Source organism: Macaca fascicularis, chromosome 16 (assembly GCF_037993035.2).
Source record: "Macaca fascicularis isolate 582-1 chromosome 16, T2T-MFA8v1.1".
Taxonomy (NCBI): domain Eukaryota; kingdom Metazoa; phylum Chordata; class Mammalia; order Primates; family Cercopithecidae; genus Macaca; species Macaca fascicularis.
The window spans coordinates 82,851,765-82,869,778 of NC_088390.1; the positions used below are offsets into that span (position 1 = coordinate 82,851,765).

The following is an 18,014-nucleotide window of genomic DNA, read 5'->3' on the forward strand; positions in this document are numbered from 1 at the left end:
AACCCTCAGGATGGTTGGCTCTTGGAGCCCGGCCAACTGCACGAGCACCTGATTGTCCCTTTATGCACAACTGGCAGCGGCCGCTGCCTCCTGCTGCTCCATCTCCCAACAGCCCAGGCAGGAGGCCTCAGCCTGGCCTCCCACCAGGCCAGCCTGCCTTCTTTTTTAGCTGGTTCCTCCAACCTGGGGCAGCTCCTCAATGGTTCTTCACTGAGTCATAATCAGGGACGGGTCTGTGTGTGTGTCCACCTCCAAGACCCCAAACCACATGGCTGGAGAGCGGTTTCCTCAAATAGCCAACCAGACACTCCTCCTTGACCTGGGGGCACCGAGAGTTCACCACCAAGAAAGGAGAACCAAGTCACTGAAAAAGGAAGACACTGGCTCAGGGTCACTTAATTGCTGGCAACGACAACTAAAACAAACTCTGTTAGTAGAAGAACATGACTCACAAAAAAAGGAAAGAAAAGCAATGGAGCCCAGCACCAACCAGCAGTGCAGAGAGTCCCACAGGAACTCATGAGCCCAAGTTTTGTTTGTTTGTTTTTTTATTGAGATGGAGTCTTGCTGTATTGCCCAGACTGGAGTGCAATGGCACAGTCTCGGGCTCACAGTAACCTTCGCCTCCCAGGTTCAAGCAATTCTCCTGCCTCAGCCTCCCAAGTAGGTGAGACTGCAGGCATGTGCCACCACACCCGGCTAATTTTTGTATTTTTAGTAGAGATGGGGCTTCCCCATGTTGGCCAGGCTGGTCTCGAACTCCTGACCTTGTGATCCGCCTGCCTCAGCCTCCCAAAGTGCTGGGATTACAGGCATGAGCCACTGCATCCAGGTATGATCCCAAGTTTCAAATGACAACGAGCCCAGTAAATGCAGCGTTCTCGAGTCAGACACAGGAAAGTCAGGCAAACCACTCCTGCTGACACGTGGAAGGAGGGATGACGGCAGCCGTCTCAGCATGGCTGAGGCGGAGTCACCAAGGCAGCGGACCACAGGTGGCACAAGGTGCACGGTACAGAGTAGGTGCTCAGCAAGGCCGGCAGCTGTGATCACCAGCCCTGTGAGCTGCGGGGTGAAGACCCCTGAAAGGTCAGGCTCTCCTTATCTCTGCTTCAAGACCCCAGGAGGCTGCAGGGGCATGTTGGCGTAACGGTGCCACTTTTCTAACTCAAAGAACATTCTGTGCTGTAACCCTCTGTGCCCAAATCTCCACTCTGAGACATGGTATTTTTTGCACTGCCCCACCCTATCTTAATCCCCTGCTCCCATTTTAGACTTCAGAAAGCCACAATTGCTCCCAGAGAAGCCAGAAGCTGCAGGACAGCAGACTCCAATGCAAGGGGGACTGCACCATGTGTGGCGGGAGGGCTGCTGCCTCCACCACTTGGGGGTCCCTGAGAGAGCAGCCAGGAAAGGAGGCAAGAACAGCGCAGACACAGACCTAAATCAGGGCAGGCACTGATGGGACACTCTGTTCAGCCTAACTGGACCCTCAGGAATGCAGGGGAAACTGAGGTGTCAACTCTGAGGCTGAAGCAGAAAAAAACAGCTGGTGAAAACTGGCATCGTGGCAAGGCCAGAGGCTGGCAGGGCAGGCAGTGCCCAGTGCTCCCAGGAGAGGGAGCCTGGAAGCAAACGCCATTCTTCCCATGGGGTCTCCAGACAAGAGCAGCTCCACCCCACCAGGACGCTGCCTCCAGGGGCTCTTCTGACCTTTCTATGACAAGGCATTACGTTTCTCCAAAGCCCTGATGGTGCTGGGAGCAGACCGGGAGTGACAAGGGGCTGGGTGATGCTAACATGGTGGCTACACTGCCTTCCACTGGGAATTAGAACCTGAGACAATGGCATCTGGAAGGACTTAGGATGACTTGGGAGGCTCTCATGACTTTCCTTCCTAACTTCCTGTACCCCACCTATACTGGGCACTGGCTTTCTCCAAATAAGCCCACACTCCCCCATCTGTAAGCCACTCCACTGAACAGCTCCCTCCAAATGTCCTCCTCTCCCTGCCCCATGTGCACGACCTGCCTCACAAAGCCTGTCAGTGCCCCTGTCAGGAAGGAACCGTTGTGCTCCTGGTGAACACAAGAGCTCTGGAGTTTTCCGCCTCATGCTAACCAGGTGCTTCCTACCTGCCAGACAGTTCTCCAGGTGCTTCGCTGCTTTCACCCATGAGGTGCTCCACAACCCATGAAGCACCTCACTACCATGCTCATTTCGCAGATACGCAAACTGAGACAGAGAAAATAAGCAACACATTCAATGTCATCAAGCTCATAAGTAGTGGAGCTGGGACCTGAACTCAGGCAGTCTGGCCCCAGAGTCCGTTCTCTTAACCACATAAAAAAGCTCATCTCTCCCCAGAGCTACAGAGACAGGAAAAGACTTCTGGCAGTCTACACATTTAAAGACAGTGTTTCTTCTGCTTATGAAAGAAATGAACACTCTCTTCATTTCTGGGGCAAGTGGAAGGCAGCAGTGGTGGCCACTGACTGCAGATGCCTGCTGGGCGCAGTTTGCCCTCCACTTCCCCTTCTACCTCCAAAGAGCAAATGACAGGTGCCAGCCGGCCTGGCAGGTGAACACTAGAGGGCACTGTGTCCACTCTGGGAAAACACCAGATTTGTGAACAAAACTAAACCGTGGAATAAACCCAATCCCTACTGTTAAGAGGTGCCTTGCTTATAGTTTTAAAAAAATTGTTACTAGGAGGGGATCTGGGGTCGGGAGGTGAAGAGATTTCAACTGTCCTCATGGGCTCTGAAATTCTAAATAATGTGAGTTGGTAAGCTATTTATTGTCTAACATTTCCTTTTTTTTTTTTTTTTTGAGACGGAATCTCCTTCTTTTGCCCAGGCTGGAGTGCAGTGGCGTGATCTCAGCTCACTGCAAGCTCCGTCTCCCGGGTTCATGCCATTCTCCTGCCTCAGCCTCCCAAGTAGCTGGGACTACAGGCGCCTGCTACCATGCCTGGCTAATTTTTTGTATTTTTAGTAGAGATGGGCTTTCACCGTGTTAGCCAGGATGCTCTCGATCTCCCGACCTCGTGATCCACCCGCCTCAGCTTCCCAAAGTGCTGGGATTACAGGCATGAGCTGCCGCATCCGGCCTATTGTTTAACATTTCTTAGAAAGTTGTAACTATCAGAGGTTTCTGAACAGAAAAAGGACAAGATAAGATACCAAAATGCTAACAGTGTCTCTAAGCCAGAAGGGGTGGTGGCTGGTTTAAAATGAACACACACTACCTTTTTTTTTTTGAGACAGAGTCTCGCTTTGTCACCCAGGCTGGATTGCAGTGGCACAACCTCGGCTCACTGCAACCTCTACCTCTGTGGTTCAAGCGATTCTCCTGCCTCAGGCTCCTGAGTAGTGGGATTACAGGCACATACCACCATGCCCAGCTAATTTTTGTATTTCTAGTAGAGATGGGGTTTCACCATGTTGGTCAGGCTGGTCTCCAACTCCTGACCTCGTGATCCACCCTCCTCAGCCTCAGCGGCTTACAGGCGTGAGCCTCCACACCCGGCAAACACACACTACTTTGCACACATGTGACGTGACAGTGGGGCTGCCCAGTGGAACCCAGGACCGACATCCTTTGTGCTTCCACTGGAAACAGGAGCAGCAAACAACACAGCTGCCCTCCAAAGAGAGGGATTCTGGCACATGCTAAGCGCCCATTCTCCTGCAGGTGGGATGTAGACAGAGACGCAGGGAAGGTGGTACCAAGTGCCACAAAGAAAAACTAGGCCACATGGGGGCCAGCAGGAGGAAAGCACAGTGAGGAGTTTTAAATGGGTGGTCAGGAAAGGCCCCTCCAGGGTGATGCTGAACCAGAGATCGGGATGAGATGGGGAGTGAGCTTACCAAGCAGAGAGGAGTAGCTGTCAAGGTGCTGGGCGGAGTGACCAGCACAGGCTGGCAGGGCTTCAAGAAGGCAGAAGGCATGGAGCCCGGTTATTCAGGCCTTAGAGAGCCACAGGGAGGGCGTGAGATTGTATCCTGAGCAAGATGGAAGTCCCTGAAGGCCTCCACTCAGAGCGCTGCCTGATGGTGATATCCAAAAGATCACCTGATTTTTGGGCAGGGAACGTGCTGAGAGAGGGAGCAGAGGCCAGTGAGAGCAGTGGTTCTCACCTAGGGGTAATTTTGCTTCTCAAAGGACATGTGGCAATGTCTGGAGACACTTTCAGTGGTCATAAAGGGTGGTGGTGGGGTTCTGGTATCTAGTGGGCAGAAGCCAGAATGCTGAGCATCTTGCAGTGCACAGGACAACCCTCAGCAAAGAATGGCATGACCAACGCACCCGCAGTGCCACAGCTGAGAAGCCCCGAAGGTGCTCTGGAGACGCAGGTGCTGAGACCCAAACAATGGTGGAGAAGGTGGGTCTGCGGACCAGCCTCTGGGTGTACCAAGTAGGAAATCAATCAAATGGCAAGTGAGGGTGAGGGACAATGCCAGGGCAGTAAGCAACGTGGCAGGAGGCTGGGCACTTCTGTTCTGCCCTATTTGAGCTCCCTGAAGCTCTGCTGGGGGCCACTTAGAGCAGGCATTCAGGAGTCGGGGAAACTCACTGGGGGCCTCTCCTGCCAGGAGCACTCTCCTCCACGGCTGCCTGCCTCCCAAGGCGCATGCTGCTTCTCTGAGCTGCAATCTTGAGGCTGATCCCTGACAACACGGCAAAAGCAACCAGCTCCTCCTGCAGCTCCCGGTCCAGACCCTCATTCATAACATTGACCTTGACTGACCAGGTGGAATCCGAATTCACTGTATAAAGTGTTCCAGGAATAGAAAACACAAACTGAGGCTGATCAACATGTTGAAAATACAAAGAAGCTAAATAAAGAAGCTACTTTTTTTTGGTGAGGGGGCGGGGTAGGGAGTGGGTGGGTGGGAAGGGCAGGGTTTCACTCTGTCGCCCAGGCTGGAGAGCAATCATGGCTCACTGCACCCTCCATCTCCCAGGTAATACTCCCACCTGTGTCCTGAGTAGCTGGGACTACAGGTGTACGCCACCATGCTTGGCTGATTTTTGTATTTTTTATAGAGACAGGGTTTTGCCAGGTTATCCAAGCTGGTCTCAAATTCCTGGGCTCAAGCAATCCTCCTGCCACCAAAGTGTTGGGATTACAGGTGTGAGCCACTACACCTGGCCAAGAAGCTACTTTCAAGTGATTTTGAATGTCATGTCCCTGTAGGAGTGGGTGGCTCCTAAAGGCTGGGCTGCTCCCTGGAGGCCATGCCCTTACCCCAAGGCAAAAGGCAGCTTTGTGCCTGGCCACTAGCACCAGCATCTGAACACTAAAGGGGCTCCCAGTTCAAAAAGGAGAGCTGGAGGAAGTCCAAAAGAAGCGGCCTGCATGGAGCCTAAGCACTTGCCACAGTCATCTCCAGGTGTCAGACATCAGGGAAGGCCACACCGGAGGAGACATGGGTGCTCTCTTTTAATCCCAGAGGAAAAAACAACCCCACCTCTTTGGAGGTTAGCGATGTAATCAATACCAGATTTTTTTTTTTTTCTTGAGACAGGGTCTCACTCTGTCACCCAGGTTGGAGGACAGTGGCGCAAGCAGGGCTCACTGCGGCCTCAACCACCTGGGCTCAAGTAATCCTCCTGCCTCAGCTTCCCGAGTAGCTGGGACTATAGGCGCATGCCACCACCTGGCTAATTTTATTTTTTGTAGAGACAGGGTTTCACCATGTTGCCCAGGCTGCTCTTGAACTCCTGAGTTCAAGGGACCTCTTGCCTCAGCCTCCCAAAGTGCTGGGATTACAGGCGTGAGCCGCTGTGCCTGGCCCAACACTAGGTTTTCAGCTTACAGCCTGGAGTAGTCTCAAACAGAAAAGGTCACGCCAAGTGCTCACTGAGGCTTCGCAGACAGCCTGGGACCTCAAGGACAAGCAGACGGCCAGCCCCACACTATGTCCCTGGTGAGTGTGTAGAGAACAGGTCAGCTTGCAATGGTTCCTGACTTGGATTTGTGTTCAAAGAATGAGGCTTTCCCTTTGTAGGACGGAGTCAGACCCTAGACCTCTGAAGGTCCAGCAGCCACACATAGGACTGAAGCTGTTGACCTAGGCCAGGACTCAAAGACCAGATTCCTAAAAGGAAGATGAGGTTAGACCAGCACTGGAAATTCCTAAATTCCAACTTGATACTTCCCAAAGAGTAAAAAAAATCTGAGAAATGCCACTCCCCCACCCTTCCCCTGACCCCCCATCTCTTATAGTCTGAGCGGGGTCTGAGTCCTAGGTGTATGGAAAAAGAGTGAAATTGACAGTGGTCAACCGGGGGTGTGGGAGAGACAGAGCTTCCAATTGTGCTGGGGACCTCAGGGGCTCCTAACCAGCCTCCCTCCCTCCCCTCCTGTCCCAGCTGAGGCCCCTTTGGCTCTTCGGTTGTCCCTGAGTTTGAAAGGTCTAGCTCCTTGCTGTCGTGTGCCCACTCCACTGTCAGCACAGATGTGGTGCCACTATAGTCCAAGACAGGGGTCACGTGTGTTAGTGCACATATAGATATTTTTCAGACTAAGAAACCCAACTCGGCCGGGCGCAGTGGCTCACGCCTGTAATCCCAGTGCTTTGGGAGGCTGAGGCAGTCGGATCACGAGGTTAGGAGTTCGAGACCAGCCTGGCCAACATGGTCTCTACTAAAAATGCAAAAATTAGCTGGGCATGGGGGTGGGCACCTGTAATCCCAGCTACTCAGGAGGCTGAGGCAGGAGAATCGTTTGAACCCGGGAGTCGGAGGTTGCAGTGAGCCAAGATTGCACCATTGCACTCCAGCCTGGGTGACCAGAAGACAGGGTGAGACTCTGCCTCAAAAACAAAACAAAACAAAAAAACTCAACTCAGTTTTGGGGGGTGGAAGCAGGAAACCTTGCTGAAGCCTAGGATCCCACTTTTTTAGTGATTCCTACAGATTCAAGGCTAGACAAGAATACAAACATAAAATAAGGTACATATATTGTCTTTAAAGATTTTGCAAGAATCTGATGTAGAGATGGGGTGGAGGAAGTAAGGGTCAGTGACATTCAGCCCCATCACACAATGTTAATGCAGCTTGATGACCTGAGAAGCTACTTACATCAGATTGGAAAGTTTATCCCAGTGTGGATTTCTGAAAAAGCTGCGGAAATCTTAGAATGGCACATTCCCCAAAGCAGTACTTTTTTTCAACCCATGTGTTGTGACCCGTTAGTCGGTTATGGAACCAATTTAGTGGGTCATGGTCAACACTGGAAAAAAAAATCTGAGTGCATTAATATACATGTGGTGAGAATAAGTACTATTAGGTTAGCACAAAAGTAATTGCAGTTAAAATACTTTGAAAAAATCCTTTCAGTTGCATATATAACATATATGTGTCCTGGGTCATGATATAAAATTGTATTTTACTGTGGGTGACTGCTGAGAAGCTGGAAAATCTCCATTCTACTGAATTCTCTACCCAGCACCTGCGCCGACTCTCGGTCCTCTCTAGCCAGGCTTCAGGGCAGTTACATCAGAGGGAAGACATCCCTCTCATCAGAAGCTGGTCTTGGAACCAAAAAACACACAAACCAACACAAAACCCAAGACCCACACAGTCACACTCAGGCACTTTTAGGGTGAGGAACTTTAACTTTCTGACCTGACTTCAAATGCTACTAAATGGGCTCAAACAGTAAAACTAGGAGAGGCAGAAAATGGGGCCTCCTGTTGGAGCTGGACTCCTCTTCCAGCCTCCTCCTAAGCCTGAGTTTCCAGTTTGGACTGGATTTGAGGATACGACTGGTCAGTAACTCCGGCTGGTGCCAGTGTGAGGACTTTCTCAGAGCAGTTGACCACCACGTGGCTGAGCCCTGATAACCCAGCAATCAGCTCACTGCCCACCTGAGGACAGAAGGTTTTACCAGCAAAGCACAAATGGCCAGGGGGCCTCACATGCCTGGGGAAGGGGAGGGAGAACCTCCGGTGCCCCTAGCTGGAAAATTCTGTCAATCATGAGCTATGGAAGCCATTCAACAGAGAAGCTGTGCTGACTGTTAACTGATTCAATAGTTTTTGAGTATTTTCTATAGACTTAGGACAAGACAAGAATACAAATATGTAATTAAGAATGGGCATTAGCTCTCTAGAACTTACACTGAGATGAGGGAGATAAAATGAAATTACACCTGAAAACAGTTATATACAAGTAAATAGAGCACTAAGCTGGGTGGGGGGAACAGAAACTGAGTCCTGTTTCTGGGTGGCAGCAGGGGAAGGCAAGCGGCCCCGGGTTGCAGGGGAACTGCACACCAGGGACAGCCCCCACGCCCTCATCCCTGACATCCTCTCTGATCTCATTGCAGACTCTCAGGCCGGGCAATGCAGTGCCGCTGCATCAACGCCTGGAAACTCGGTTACAGCTCGCCAGCTTGCTGGAATGGCCTGGAGGCAGAGCCTGCCCGAGGGACAGAGAAAGGGGACTGAATCCAACTGCCTGCTAAGTGATGGGGAAGGACTGCAGAGATCGGCCTGGCAGGGGGCCAGCGGGCTGGTCTCTGCAGATGCTGCGGTGTTTGATATGCAATATGTGCAGTTGGCAGCAGGAGCTGGGAGCCAGCCTGCACCCCTTGGCTTGGCTCTTGGTTTGTCAACCTGGCTTAAAAAAAGACAAGAACGGCCGGGCGCGGTGGCTCACGCCTGTAATCCCAGCACTTTGGGAGGCCGAGGCGGGGGGATCATGAGGTCAGGAGATCGAGACCATCCTGGCTAACACAGTAAAACCCCGTCTCTACTAAAAATACAGAAAATTGTCCAGGCATGGTGGCAGGCGCCTGTGATCCCAGCTACTCGGGAGGCTGAGGCAGGAGAATGGCGTGAATCTGGGAGACGGAGCTTGCAGTGAGCCGGGATCGTGTGACTGCACTCCAGCCTGGGTGACGCGCCAGACTGTCTCAAAAAAAAAAAAAAAAAAAGACAAGAACAGCCCAGGCCTCCTGCATTTGAAGGGAGGGGACAGATGGGCATCTTTAGGAGAAGGCAGCCTCCTTCCTCAAAAGTATAAGTAAAAGGCAGAACAGTGATCAGCACGATTTCATGTCCTGTTCTTGTCAGGCCTGACTGGGATATCACTGCCTAACCAGTGGGCCTGGACTGCTCCATTTCAGATACAGGCTGCGGTCCTGTGGCTGCCGGGCATCCCTGAAAGAAAAAGAGTCGGCCAGTTGGCCAGACACAGAGAAGTTCACAGCCTCCACACCCCTTAGTGTCTGATGCCATGTTAGCTCACGGAATGAGGGCCCAGGCTGCTAATCACACCAACTGACCCTGACGGAGCAACGGAATGAGGGCCCAGGCTGCTAATCACACCAACTGACCCTGACGGAGCCCGCCAGGAAAGAACCCCACGTGCACCGCCTCTTCCAACCATGTGACCCCACGGAGGAGGGGCCACTCTTGCTCTCACTCCACAGCAGACTGGGTGGCTTGCAGAGGTAAGTGACCTGCCTAAGGTCACCCAAGTGCCAGGACTCCAGAGCCTTTATTTTGCTCACCTGTCCTTCCTCATTTGACCTGTCTGGTCCCTGAGCATGGCCCTTGCTACCCCTGGACCAACTGGAACCATGCTGCCATTCAAGTGTGGCCCTGGGCCTGGCAACGTGGCTCACGCCTGTAATCCCAGCACTTTGGGAGGGCGAGGTGGGTGGATCACTTGAGGTCAGGAGTTAGAGACCAGCCTGGCCAACATGGTGAAACCCTGTCTCTACTAAAAATACAAAAATTAGCTGGGCGTGGTGGTGCATACCTGTAATCCCAGCTACTCAGGAGGCTGAGGCAGGAGAATTGCTTGAACCCAGGAGGCTGAGGTTGCAGTGCGCTGAGATCGCACCACTGCACTACAGCTTGAGCAACAGAGTGAGACTCTCTCTATATATATATATAGAAAGTGTGGCCCTGGACTGGCAGCCCAGCATCTTCCCTCAGCTTGCTGGAAATGCAGACTCTCAGGCCCCAGACCTGCTGCCTGGGAATCAACTGAAAAAGTTCCCCAAATGATTCTGATGCACACCCCCCGAGAAACAGCTAAAAGGGACTGCATCCCTCTGAGCTGCTTCTGGGAAAATTCTAGTTTTGGGGAAACAGCGGTGTTCCCCTGTAGCTATGCTCCCCAGGAGAAGAGGAGCCCTTGAAGGGGCTGTGTCCAAGAAGTGGGGCAGGGCCTGCTCTCAGCCATGACAGACCTCACGTGGAAAAGACACCACCTTGCTGAGCCCACACCACCTCCCCGTGCTTCTCAAACACCTGCACTTACTATTTCAAGGCAGATGAAATGAACACCATCCCGGGATGCTGGCATCACTGGGACACCAGCTGGCCTGGAGAGTGGGAGTTGACCAAAATGTCACTTCTTGGCTGGATCATTAGGTCCCAAGACCCTCAACTGCCCACCTTTCCACCTCCATCTCTCCCAAGGCACAATAGCAACAAGCAGCTCATCTCAGGATAGTGAGCCAGGACTCAAATACTAACTACAACAGCACCATCATGGAGACTGGGAGGAGTTTCTGCCCACTTCTGCAGGTGCAGTGAGGCAAAGCTGCAGCTGGTCACGTGGAGGCTACACGCTGCAGGGGACAGAGATGTGGAGTATAAGCTTCCGGGCACAGAGACCAGGTCCTGCAGGGGCCACAGAGTCGCCACTCCCCAGCTGTGTGTGCTAGAGTCATGTCACCTCTCTGGGCACCAGATGCCTCATCAGCTCAGTGGGCAACACTGAGGTGAATGAGCTCCAGGCCCTTCCAGCTCCAGCTCCAGAGCTTATCCCCTAAACGCCTCCTGGGGCCCTGATTTCCACCTGCCTGGCACCTCTTCCTGACTCAGGGGCAGGCTTCTGCTCTTCACATGTGGGCATCCCCACTGACCGTCAGAGCATGCCAGCCAAATGGCAACGACATCCCTGGGCAGCATGGCCCAAGGAGGCCCGCACGGCTGGGACATCAGGGCAGGTCCCTAGACGAGGACATCTTCCCTGGAGAAGACAATAACATTTACAAAGAACAGAACACAATGCAAAATTTCATGTACGGGCACATCAGGATTTAGATGTATTAGTAAAGTGAGGGGATTTTAGATACGCTGGGAGAGCTATCTGAAGGGAACCAACAGGAAATCTTACAGTGTTAACTACCTCCTTGTTAATATGATCAACATTCTCTGCCCCCTCCTTTTTATGAGTGGGGACACACCCACCCCTAGTGATAAGAGGACATGGTTGGAGGCCAAATGAGAGTGCATGGGGGCTGAACTGAGCTGGGTCTTTAGAGGCCATCACTAAAACACCTGGCAGAGAGTGCCTTCGACTGCAGGAGGAAAGAATGCTGAGCAGGTCAAGGGGCAGGAAACAGACGTCCGTGAAGAGACGTCTGGGTGAAGAGACGAATGCCTCACTGCACCTGCAGAAGTGGGCAGAAACTCCTCCCAGTCTCCATGATGGTGCTCTTTCAGTTGGTATTTGAGTCCTGGCTCACTGCACTCAGATGAGCTGCTTGTTGCTGTTGCGCCTTGAGAGAAGTGGAGGTGGAGAAGTGGGCAGATGAGGTTCAATGCTCTTCACCACCTCAGGAGGAAGGCACCGGGGAGGTCACAGAGGTGGGACGCGTGGAGTAGGCCTACACCCAGTCCCATCCTGGGGACTGGGATAGCTGCCCCACACTGCCCTGGGGTGCCCTGAAGAAGGGACAATAGAACAGACACCAGCATGTGAGACCTGGAACCCCAGCCTTCTGATAATTTTTTCCATACAATTATGCATAAAACTTCCCTCTTCTAGGAGCCCAGAGTCTCCTGGAGGGCTCTCCTGGCCTCACGCAGAAACTCATTTTATCACAGTCCTGAAGGAGGTACACAATTCCTGAAAGTAACAGACCAAACTGTACTTGGACTATAGGACACCCTCTTCTAGGAGCCATACCTTACAACCACCAACTGTGAGGCAGCATTTGGCTGTCTGCACCCTGTGCTGGTCTCTGAAGGGCAACCGGTGGAAGTTAACAGTTGGAGGAAGTCTAGATATTCAATTCAGCAGTGCTGAGAGCAAAAGTCTATGAAGCAGTGGAAAATGGTGCAGCCTCCACAGGCCCCTTGGAAGGACGAACAGGTTTTAAGGCAGTTATCAGCTTGAAAAACACGGATTCAACATCCGTGAAAAACACGGATTTGATTTTTCAACCCAAACCCACTGAATGAATCTCTGGGTGGAGACATTAATGTTCCCTAGGTTAATCTGATAGTTAAAAGAGTTCAACTTCTGACTGCCACGGTGACTCATGCTGTAATACCAGTACTTTGAGAGGCTGAGCTTTGAGAATCACTTAAGCCTAGGAGTTTGAGAGCCAGACTGGGCAACCTAGTGAGACCCTATCTCTACAGAATTTTTTTTTTTTTAAATTAGGCCTGATGGCTTATGCTCATTGTCCCAGCTACTTGGGGGGCTCCGGTGAGAGGATCAAGGCTACAGTGAGCCACGATCGCACCACTGCACTCCGGCCTGGGTGACAGAGTAAGACCCTATTTCAAAAAAAAAAAAAAAATCCCTTTCTCCTAAAACAAAATATACTCTGACTACTTAGGAATATTTGTTTTGAATTAAAAAAAAATGTTTTTAAGTTTACTGCTGATATGGGGGTGTAATGAAGAAAAAAACAGAAAACACATTTTAAGTGAAATCCAGGGATCAAGGTATAAAAGTAAGGTGACTGAAAATAACTAAGAAAGCGAGAGTTGACTGATGCCCACCCTTCAGCACTCCCTGACACACCCTTCCTGTGGTCCAGCCCTTGGGAAAGACACAGAGGCACCAGGTCCTCAAACTGATACAGCCTCAACCTTGACCCACCTCTGCTCAGGTGGTCCAGATCCCAGCCTGGGCCGGTTTCCACACTGACAAGAACAAGGCCCCGGGCCAGCTGCTGTCACTGTGGCAAAGAGCAGATCCTGCCAGCACGCATCCTTGGGAACCTGGAGGACATGGTTTCGCCACCTTAAAGACTTCCAGGCAGGAAGGCCATGCTGTGGCCCTGAGAACCCGACGCTCAGAGCTGTGACCAGATGAGAGCAGGTGGTGTGAAAGTGTGGTTCTACCCACAAGGAAACTCAGAGTCTGAGAAAGAAGCATGCCGGCAGAAGGAGGCATGCCCGCTTGGCCCCATTCCTTGGCCATGGCCCTCGGGACCCTGGTGCTCCCTGCCCCTCTTTTATCACCTCCCTGCAACTGCGAATGCACAGAAGCATGACATAACCTTGGGGCAGCAGAAAGCTGCTGCCTCACTCTTGCCGCAGCTCATGATCCGGAGCCTCACCCCTACCCAGCGCCGCAGCGGCCCTCTTCACGCCACACTCCCAAATGCCAAGGCTTGGCTGCTAATCAATAGCCACACTCTGCAAATGCACCGTACCTTCCCAGGCAGACTCATGCTGAAAAGGAGCCACTCAGCAGTGCTATTTTTAAAAATGCAAATATGGTAGGAAAAGGCAGTAAAAATAACACATGAGAGCCCTGATCCAAGGCCAGTTCTTTCCCCGGAGGCCAGGTTCCCACTGAAGTGGGAGCAGGCGGCTATGGAAGAGCAGGGGGGCCTATCTTCCCACAGTGGTCCTGGCTTCCTGCATCGTTTTGCATTCCTAATACCTGTGATTTCAGATCAATCCCAGTGGCCAGAAATGTTACAGACTCGCCCACATCTTCCCCCAAACACACCACCGAGCAACCCCACAAGCAGGCCAGGAGAATCTACCCCAGAGGCACCGGCAGGTTTCATGACCCACCCTGGAATGACTATGTCAAAACATTGCTGATTCTCCACTCCTTACAACTCTGTAATTACATCTTTCCGAAACAAACTGGGCTGGGGCGCTGCAGACATTTCTTTTTCACAGAGAAGCAGGAGCTTGGTAAAGGCGTGGGAAGCCAAGGAGGAAGAGACACGAGAGCCCTGGGATCAAGTGCAAGCTGGGGTCTTGCACCACTAGGTGCCGGTCCTGGCAGCATTCTAAATCGGCCTGCCACACACTCTTCATGTCTGTGGCCACAGAAAACCGCAGAGACAGGCTGACCCCAGTGGGTCGGCAGGGACAGCCTTGTCACTCACCCGCCTAGACTCCCAAATGCTAACCTTGACAGTAGGAGTCCTCCCTTTCTTCAGCCCCCCACATTCCTGCAATTAGGTCAGGACAGGCTCAGGTAGCCTGCCTTCTAAGCCAAGATTTCCAACAAAAATAAATATAAACACATAGCATGATGTATCTGGGCTGAGTTCCTGGTAAAAGGCATGGATGGGAAAGTGAACAGGACTCAGCACCGCTCATTTGCTAAGTGGGTGCAGTCCATCAGTACTGCAGACTTCGCTCCAACAGGCCCTTGCTCCTCTGACAGGAAATGGGAAACTCACAGCTACAGTGAGCTCCCTATAGCTGAACTCAACTGTAGGGAAATACTGCAGAAAGAAGCGACAGCCTGCTGTCAGCGCTCATGGCTGACACTGAAACACTGGAGTCACCCACATTAAAGCCACCAGAACATGGAACATGATTTGAGTGACTATTTTTTTCTTTTTTTTTTGAGACAGAGTTTCACTCTTGTTGCCCAGGCTGGAGTGCGATGGCGCAATCTCAGCTCACCACAGCCTCAGCCTCCCAAGTAGCTGGGATTACAGGCATCTACCACCACGCCCAACTAATTTTGTATTTTTAGTAGAGACGGGGTTTCTCCACGTTGGTCAGGCTGGTCTTGCATTTCCGACCTCAGGTGATCCGCCCACCTCGGCCTCCCAAAGTGCTGGGATTACAGGCATGAACCACCACACCCGGCCCTGAGTGACTATTTTCTATTTTCCCAGGGATGGAGTAATTAGCACCATTTGAGATCCATTACAACTAGTAACTGATGCCTTGGGACCCCTGGCAGAGAAGGGCTTTCTTTCATGGAGTAAAAGTCATATGCTTCCCATTTCTCCCATCCTGGCTGGCTCTATTTCCCCCAGTCCCTGGATCCCAGGAGGAAGTCAACAAGTCGCTGGCCAGGAGTCTGGAGAAGACAAGACGCCACCAGACTGCATCTGAGGACCCATCCCCTCTCCAATGGATCTGCATCCAGCGTGTTCAAGGACCACAAATCCCAGGTGGAGGAAAATGGGAAGATGGAGATGTCTCAATCTTTAAGGGACAACCAAGCCACAGGAGGGTCAGGCAGGCCTGTGGTGATGTTTTTGAGACCTCTATGTGTGGTAAGTAATGGGACATGTCCTAAGTAAGCCCAAAATGCTAGTTCTCGTGGCCTCTCTCTCCAGCTTTTCCTCAGTGGCTCCCAACTATTTCAGTCACTCACTCATGCACAGACTGAGTGGTCCTGAAAGGGAAGATGATGTGCAGAAGCACGACCTAAATGAACGACATGGGGAGAGGGCATGGGCAAAGGGGGGCTCACCTTAACCTGGCTTTTCCCAGGCTGAGCTCAAGTCCCATCTCTCTTCCAGCAAGGGCTTGACAGGGATACAAACTGCTCTGTCATAAGGTCTGGGCCCCCAGTGACCTCTTCCTCCCATTCATCATACACTGTAGACCATTCATTCAGTTGTTCCCTTACTCATTCAGCAAACTGAATAACCACTGGATGGGCAGACGCTGTGCCAGATGCCAATGAAACATCAAGAACATGAGACAGTCCTGCAGGAGTCCCAGCAGGACGGAGGTTCTGTCCTCAATGGTGCCGAGACACACCAGGCTGGGGAAGGTGTGGCCACCATGGGGAACAGTCATGGCTCACATGTTCCCCCAGATAGCTGCACCCAAGTTTCTGCTCAGATGTCACCTCCTCAGAAGGGCTTCTCTGGCCACCATGTCTGGAATTGCTCCTCCTCATTCTCTATCTACCTGCTTTATTTTTCTTCACAGCACTTACTGTTCCCACATCTGGAGTCCCTGCATACCGCTGCCACTCTCTGTGTGCCCCATGGGGGTTAAAATGTGAACCCCACAAGGGCAGGCACTACGCACCACTGCACCCCAGCAAGTGCCTGGAACACAGAAGGGTGCCTCCGAGGAGTCACTAGAGAGAGCTGCAGGAAGGGTCATGGGAATTCAGAACAAGTGTCAAGAAAGGAGTGGTCAGCAATGCCTGATGCTGCTGAGAGATCCAGTGCTACGGGGAAGTGTCCCTGCTAATCTGGCCTCAGTGGTCCCAATTGGTGGCGTGGGCAGAAGCCCTAGGGGCAGGGCCTGGAGAACATCTTGGCAATGCAGGAAATAGGAATCACAAGGTAGAGCTCATTCAGGAACTATGGCTGAAGAGCAGGAAAAGGAGGAAGAGGCAGGTGAGAGATGGATGTGGGCTGAGGAAGGGTCTCTCTTCAAGACATTAAAAATAGGGTCAAGCTGGGCATGGTGGTGCGCACCTGGAGCCCCAGCTACTCACAAGAGGCTGAGGTGGGAGGATTGCTTAAGCCCAGGAATTCAATGCTGCAGTGAGCCCTGATCATGCCAATGCACTCCAGTTGGGTGACAGAGTAAGACTCTATCTCTAAAAAATAAATACAGTAAAAATAAAAATGGGGGCCAGGAGCGGTGGCGCACGCCTGCAATCCCAGCACTTTGGGAGGCCGAGGTGGGGGGATCATGAGGTCAGGAGATCGAGACCATCCTGGCTAACATGGTGAAACCCTGTCTCTACTAAAAATACAAAAAATTAGCCAGGCGTGGTGGCACCTACCTATAGTCCCAGCTACCAGGGAGGCTGAGGCAGGAGAATCGCTTAAACCTGGGAGGCGGAGCTTGCAGTGAGCCAAGATCGTGCCACTGCACTTCAGCCTGGGTGACAGAGGGAGACTCTGTCTCTAAATAAATAAATAAATAATAATAGGGTCAGGCGGGAAGCTGCCAAGGGAGAGTCTGAAGATTCAGGTTGGGGACATAATCGATAGAGGTGGTCTACGGCACAATGTCCACAAAGGAACCAGAACACAGGAGAGGAGACCTCTCTTCACACTAGGAGGCTCTCAGCTACTTCCAGCAGGTTGTGTTTTCTTTCTTTTTTTTTTTTTTTGAGATGGAGTCTTGCTCTGTCGCCCAGGCTGGAGTGCACTGCCATGATCTCCACTCACTGCAAGCTTCACCTCCCGGGTTCATGCCATTCTCCTGCCTCAGCCTCCCAAGTAGCTGGGACTACAGGCACCTGCCACCACGCCCGGCTAATATTTTTTGTATTTTTAGTAGAAACGGGGTTTCGCCATGTTAGCCAGGATGGTCTCGATCTCTGACCTCGTGATCCGTCCGCCTCGGCCTCCCAAAGTGCTGGGATTATAGGCGTGAGCCACCACACCTGGCCTTTTATTTTTGAGACAGAATTTCACTCTTGTTGCCCAAGCTGGAGTGCAATGGCACGATCTAGGCTCACTGCAACCTCTGTCTCCTAGGTTCAAGCGATTCTCCTGTCTCAGCCTCCCAAGTAGCCGGGATTACAGGCATGCATCACTATGCCCGGATAATTTTTTTATTTTTAGTAGAGATGGGGTTTCACCATGTTGATCAAGATGGTTTCGAACTCTTGACTTGAGGTGATCCACCCGCCTTGGTCTCCCAAAGTGCTGGGATTATAGGCGTGAGCCACCGTGCCTGATCTGCAGGTTGGATTTTCTAAATGGCAGCTAGAAATCCTTCAGTTGGTAAGCCCAGTGTACAACACACAATCACCATCACTTTGATGGCAGGCAGCGCCTCTGCTACTACTCCCAACTGTGCCACACGCTACCAGAACCAGATGTCCTGCTGATAGCCACTTTTCATGCACGACTGCCCTCTCCCCTAGACTACAGGCTGCTCAGGGACAGGGTTGTATCATACCTCTTAGTCTCTCGTGGCTGGCAGAGTACATGTGCATGGGAGGCTCACAAGTATTTGCACACCACCTTTGGTCAACATTCTGGCCCAACAGATCAGCTCCCAAACCCCACCAATGGCAGTCTGTCAGTCTGATGTGACAGTTCTGAT

The 18,014-nt window shown here is 51.9% G+C and overlaps 1 protein-coding gene across 8 annotated transcripts in view; it reads right to left on the reverse strand.

Moving 5' to 3' along the window:
* The window catches only part of UBE2O (ubiquitin conjugating enzyme E2 O), a 66,579-nt gene that overhangs the window by 16,392 nt on the left and 32,173 nt on the right, over positions 1-18,014 (reverse strand). The window lies entirely within an intron of this gene.